The sequence below is a fragment of the Stigmatopora argus genome, chromosome 20, assembly GCF_051989625.1.
Source record: "Stigmatopora argus isolate UIUO_Sarg chromosome 20, RoL_Sarg_1.0, whole genome shotgun sequence".
Taxonomy (NCBI): Eukaryota; Metazoa; Chordata; class Actinopteri; order Syngnathiformes; family Syngnathidae; genus Stigmatopora; species Stigmatopora argus.
Window position 1 is genome coordinate 12,595,142 of NC_135406.1, and position 7,161 is coordinate 12,602,302.

A 7,161-nucleotide genomic window follows, 5' to 3' on the forward strand; every position below is an offset into this window, starting at 1 on the left:
GGCGGATCCGGGTGTTTCCATCTCTGACGACCTTCTTACCCATGGACTTAGGAAAAACGTCAGACAAAGATCCACAAGTTAATTTGTCAGTCTGAATTATGATTTGCAATGCCCCACCATATGGGTTAATTTTATCGAAGGCCTGATGGTTTTTTCGCACACGTGTGTCATCCAAGCTTGCCAATCTAGACCAGTTTCTGCAACAAGGTTTCCCCAATCTGTTTTAGGACTGTTATGTACCACACATATTCTATAAAATCCATGTGTATCCTTTGAAATGGATATGTAGCTTTTGTAGCTTGACATAAGGGGGAATCACCCGTGTTTTTGCCATATATCTGCATATAGATTGAATATATAACCTCCCCCTTTTTTGAGGCATGAAATTTAGCATGACTCAAAATGGCAGCCCTCCCAGATAAGTCTTTTGTTTTTGTTTAGTCCCCCAGGTTCCCAAAATTTCCCATTGCAGAAATCAAAAATTTCATTTGGCGAAATTCTTTTCTTTTTTGTTTCTGTCCTACTCTGCCACCGCCGTCCTCGAAAGGCTTATCAGCGATTTCAGAAATATTCCACCTTGATATTAGAATATTGATATATCTTGGTGGCTAGCCAATTGAAACACAAAAGACAGACACTCATCCACGCTCGCACTTATAATCAAGGAATTTAGAGTGCTCCCCCAATCATCAAGATTGATGCCTGAAGAAACTAGATAATTAATGTATTAGATTCACATGCCACATATCTAAAAATAGAAATTTGTTCAATTGCCACCGCCCCTTACCCCAGTCAGTCAGCATGTAGACTGCCATGCGAGTGGCTGTGATTAACTATTCGCCAATAATGCAATAACGGAAAAGTTGTGACACATTGAAACACACACACCCCCTTTTTGTATTTTAACCGTTTGTAAAACTTTATCTCCATGTTCTGGATTAAGTTACACCCCCTTTCAATGTTAACGAATTTTGCCCATTCTAGTCAACCCATCTACTTAAAGCATTTCTCCAAGGTTGATATTTTATAATTTGGAGATGTTATTTTTAAAACATAGACATTATTTCATCACCTGTTTCCCACCATGAAAGGCCCCACCTGAATTTAGATTTTTTTGTAGATATTCCCCTTTATCTAAGCTTGTTATTGCCCATCGTTATCACCGTAACATTCAGGTGTATTAACCCCATAATTGCAATGCAGTAAGTTTTGGCTAAATTCTTAATTTGTATGCCCCTAAAGTAATAGACAGTAATAACGTCCCAATAGTCATCAATATGACCTATACCAAAGCATTTTCCCCCTGTCAAACAGGGAACGCCTTTTGTGCACTGAAAGACGCTCCATGTTTCTTCTAGGGAAACTATGCCTATCCTTAACCAATTATCTTATCTACCCCAGCCAGGTTCAATTTACCTAACAATTTGGATGAATGCCATGAAATTTCTCATGCCATTTCTGCATTGTTAATTTCATGTCTGATTTCTTTAACAACCAAATAACTCTTAATACCTAAGACATAAATTGCAAATCACCCCATACTATGTTTACTTAAGATAAGAGCCATTTCTTATAGCTCCCTGTTACCACAAGAAAAATCTACAATAATTAAATTAGAGAAATCCACCTTTTACTAGGCATTTCCTAATTACAATTTTCAATGCTTAATAAAGGACCCACAAATTGTAACCAATATGCCATAATATTGTAAAAAATCCATTCATTTTTCTTTAACCAGCCAACCATTCAAAAACAGTAATAATATCGTTTTATCCTCCAAAACTAGCTCTCTTCAATTAAGAGCCCTTTGAACTTCACAAAAAATAAAATAAAATAATAATAATAGTATTATTCCCAATTCCAAAGCTTTCCCCAAATCAATCTTTGCCAAACAGATTTTCTATCACCTCGAAAGACATTGACCTTCATGCTCGCTGCAGAAGCAGCATCCTTATCTTTTGTTTACAAATTCCAAAATGCTCTCTTTTCTTTGTGCCCAATGCTTCCCCTCCTGTGGCTCCTGTGAGCAATTATTTTTTAGAGAAGACTAAATTAATAAACTAAATTAATTACTCTCCCGATATCCAACTATATCATCATATCATCATAGTTTGCCAAGACCCCATAATCACAATATGCTGCAAGCACAACTATAACATAGCAAAACCCATTTCTGCCCTCAAGTTTGCTTCAGCACCCCCAAGGCCAATTATTTTAATATTCAGCCGCACCAAAACAGCGCTCCCCCCGCAATCAAAGCATTATTCGGCAAGTTTAGAGTCTGACCAAAACGCAGTTTTGGCAACTCCGCTAAACATTTAATTTGCTGTTTTGTATTTCTGTTAACCAAAATATTCCCGCTAGCAGACGGGAACGAAACCAGGATAAGCCACAATAAGCCATTTCATTCCAGTACATTGACAGTACATTTAGTTACTATTAACAAGTATGCCTAGCACTTTGAAATAACCATTTTAATTGCCATTTTACAACTTTCAGCATCACACAAAAAAATCCAATTGAATTCATTCCCAAAGAATGTGATCTCTGGTTTAAAATTAGCTCAACATCCTCATGTTCAAAATCCTCATTCAAATCATTTTGAGCAGGCCTGCCTTGTTTTTAGAGACCTTTTTGTCCAGGCAATCACGCGATATATGTAATATATATAAGTATAATTTGAATGAGCATGCAACACATTTGAATAAACATGCAACACATTTTTTAGCTGCTCCTGATAAATGCTGCCCACCGCGTGGTCTTCAGCGAGGCCGCTGTTGGCCTTAAAACAAGCCGTCATCCTGATTTGATATTCTGCAAAAGGCTCACCATCCCTCTGCTTAGCTCTGCTGATCACGGTATAGTTAACTTTTGTTTTAAACTTCCCCGTAACCCGATCAATCAGTTCATGCACTCTCAAATTCAAATTACGACCGTCATGACACAACGGGCCACCATCAGCTTTTGGATTCGAACATCCAAATTTAGTAGGAGCCTGCTCCTTGCCCACATTAGTATTAGCAACTTCGATCATGGGATATTGTTCAATAAACACATCACTCATTGGCGGCGCCCCAGGCTGGGGAGATAGCGTTTTCTCCCCATGTCCCCCACGGGCCCTCCCGACCTGGTCATATTTGTCGGAGGGGGCCCTCCTTTTTAACAACAACAACACACCTTTTCCCCACCGGGCCAGTCTCCCCGTCCTCTTTTCTGTGGAATAACACAGCCTCTGTGTTTCCAGTCCCACCGTTATCAACTGATTTAACCCATGTATCATAAACCAATAATAGGTATCATTATATCCCTCCTGCTCCATTTTGTTAAGATTTCCCCCATGCTTAGCACGTATTTTATCCTGCAGTATCAATATCTTATGCATATTAAGCTGGCCAGCAAATCCATATTTATTTATCCATAAGTTTAGGTGTTTAACCCTTGTAGCGCTTTGATTCTCAACAAATTTCCAATCTTTACACGGCAGACGCATCTTTGGATCGTCGTCAATAGCCGCTTTACTGTTTGCACCACCCATTTTTGGAGTGGATTTGTGTGTATCTTTTTAGTTTTTTTTTTTTTTAACAACTACACACACACCCAACCACCGTCGACGTTTATAGACCACAACGTGTCCACCTGCTAGTGACTAGTATTCGCAGGGTTTTAAAATCGCTAATCCCCAGGACGCGAGCCTTACTTCTCAAAATAAGGCCTTCGCGTGTGATGCCCTTCGCGCATTCGGATCCCGTCAACAATATGCAGCCATCACACGCGGACTCACCAGCAAGTTGATAGATGTCTCCTTTAAGGATAGTCGTCAACCGACTAGAATCCAGCCGCTGCCGAGAAATATTCCAGCCTGGGAAAGGGATTTCTTTTGCCGTGCACGGTCACTCCAGATATTGAACTGCAGCGTCTGGATTCCTTATCGGTTTGTTGACCCCGGCTACTCGAAGGACCAAAATGTTAGAATAATGATTCAAACCTTTTAAATCATTATTAGTAATATTTAATTAAAAAAGGAAAAACATCTCTCAACATTTCTGGTTACACTTGCAAGGAAAATGCCATGTGACGTCGTCTTAGCCCCCAGTGCATTCTGACGAGCGGCATACTCTTCGGTCCATTTAGCGGCACATAACCAAAACATTCAAAGGTAATCTGATTTAAACAATTGCCATTGAAAGAAAAACACCTGTGTAAGAATTTGCAGTATAAGCATAATAATTTCTTTATAAGGTAAACTGCCGGTGTCCCAGACAAAACAATTTATGAGTCCTTCGTAGATCATTGCGAACTTGCATCCGGGTGGCTGGGTTGCGAGGTCTATCTCCCAGTAAACAGTCCTTGGAGGGTGAGGTGTTATGTCAACAAGCTGGAGCCAGCAGGGTGACCTCGAGTTTGTCCCAGTCTCAAATTAAAGACACTCTTATACAAAAGTAATTAAAATGCCTTATTACTTATTAAAAATGCTTACAAAACATATAGAAACACCCCATAATAATTCTAACAACAATAAAGGCTTTTGATTTGACTTTTTGAACAATCAACAGACTTTTACTCTTCAGGCGGTATGGAAGATGAATGAATGATCGTGCAAATTGCTGCTCTACTTGTGAAAAATTCAGGTTCTGAAACATCTCAAGTAGATGTAACACTGCATTGGTTTATCATGGAATGAAATTCCTTTATCTTAGATCCATCTAGTGGATGTATAGCAACCGCAACCGCAACCGCAACCGCAACCGCAACCGCAACCGCAACCGCAACCGCAACCGCAACCGCAACGGCAACCGCAACGGCAACCGCAACCGCAACCGCTACCGCAACCGCAACCGCAACCGCTACCGCAACCGCTACCGCAACCGCTACCGCAACCGCTACCGCAACTACTGTGCCTTATATGTGCATAATATATAAAACCAATTTTAATAAGAGCCATTCTTTGAAGGTGCGGCTTTTATGTTGATATCGCCGCCAGGTGGTCACGTGGTTCAAGGCGGCCCAGATAGTTCCAAACACAAACAGCCCTGCAGTGTATTTCTAAAGGGAGCAACAATTGCCACAATTCATGGTAAAAACATCTGACTTTGTTAAATGAAGTAGTGATGAAGTACCATGTAATATGTCAATTGAATGATCGATTAACACTTGATTATAAACCCACTGCTTATTTCATGAATGTTTTAACTTATATTACTCTGAAGATGAGATTTTTCTGTCAACAGGTTCCAGATGTTTGTTTCCCATTTTTAACTTTGTATTTAAAAAAAAAACATTCTATTTGGTATTCAGATTTTCAAAGCATCATTTTGTTAGAGATTATAAAAATGTGATTTGTAGAGAAGTGCTATTTTATTCTAGTATTATTTTGAGTTGTGCCTTTGTTCAGACCTTTTTTGTTTTGTAGTCACACTAGTGCAGGGGTCCCCAAACTTTTTCCTGTGAGGGCCACATAACTTTTCCCTTCTCCGATGGGGGGCCGGTGTCAGTTTGTAACAGAAAAAGTGTGACGATCGATCGTAGGGGAGCTTACATTTTTTATTGTTTTCCAGAAAGCCACACATAACCAAATAACCCTTTCCAGGTTATTTACAGAAAAAAAGTCAGGAAACAAATAATAACACTATTAATGAAATAAATAATAACTAAATAACCCTCTCTGAGTTCTTCACAGAAAAAACAGGAAATAACACTATTTATGAAATAAATAATAACTAAATAACTCTCTCTGGGTTCTTCATAGAAAAAAAAAAGCCATGGAACATTAACTTTCTGTTGTGCCATACACAATCTTCTCCCTTTGCAATAATTAAGACTCTGTAAATCACAAGTTATCAAAGAAGCGCATTTTAAAGAAATAATATTAGAAAATTAGCAAGTTCTCAAAGCTGTTTTGAAACCCAAAAGGAAAAGTTTGTTTTTTTCTTTTATTTATATTATTCCCTTAACCGGGATCAACCTATAGATGTAAATTATATGTCTTGATTTTCTCATTTTTAATGAATTTTTGCAATGTTTCCATCAATTCTTTTCTTTTTGTGTTTTAGTACAATAAGTATTTTGTAAAATGTAAAAATAACTATATAAAAATATTTTCTGTTTACCACTTTAATTTTGAACTTAAAAAAATATTTGGTTTCCATTTGAAATGAAAAAGAAATGATTAAAATACATATTCCCTTACTAAGAAAAAAAGCTCAAATAAACATTGTTTTAGATCTATAAAAAATGTAAAATGCAAGGCTTGTCATTCAGTTATTTAAATCCGATTTAAATATATATATATATATATATATACAGTGGTACCTCGTCACACGACCGCTCGACATACAAAATTCTCGTCTCACGGCGGAAATTTCGCTCGAATAATTCGCCCGTCATGCGATCAAAATTTCGTGATGCGACCAAGCTTTTTTGCATATCTTTCGTGTATAACAATATCTACGAGCACTGAACGATTAATTCAGACGAGTTTTTCGTCCTACGCATCGACCAGGAAACGCACAACGCGCATGCGCGGGCAAAAAGAGGGCTTTCTGGGTAATGAAGTATACTCGTGCACACAACGCCGATAGGCAATGGCACTCTTTCTCAGAATGAAACTTCATTACCCACAATCAATACGTGGGTAAGCTCAGCTGTTGCATTTCCTGTTATTTTTATTATCTAATAAGAGGAGTATTATATTACTTCTCGTTCCCTGCTCCTAAGAACATCAGCGGCACTGGCTCGCAATTCCCTCTTTGTAATATTTCTGGTCGCAACTCTCTCTCTCTCATAGGCGCTGTTCAAAGCGGTTGCAACCAGAGCCATTTCAACGAGGGAGTTGCGAGCCGGTCTTTATGAGCAGCGGAGCGATTGCTAAAATGTACTACAAGACTATTTCTCGTTGACATTTGTGTGAATCATTTTCGGAATAGAGACGCTCCCCTACTTACGAACATACGACTTACGAACAACGGTACATACAAACATGTCTGCAAATTGCGTTTATGTCGAAAAATGTTCGTAAGTTCGATTTTGTATTTTTTTCCGAGTAGTGCTTCTTTCCGCCGCTAATACACCTGGCGCTGTGAGGGCTGAGCTCACCCGGCATCTACCTTCTTCGTTGCAATGCGGAAGTGCGTGAACGTATCTCCAGTGCGCAAAGAACCTTTT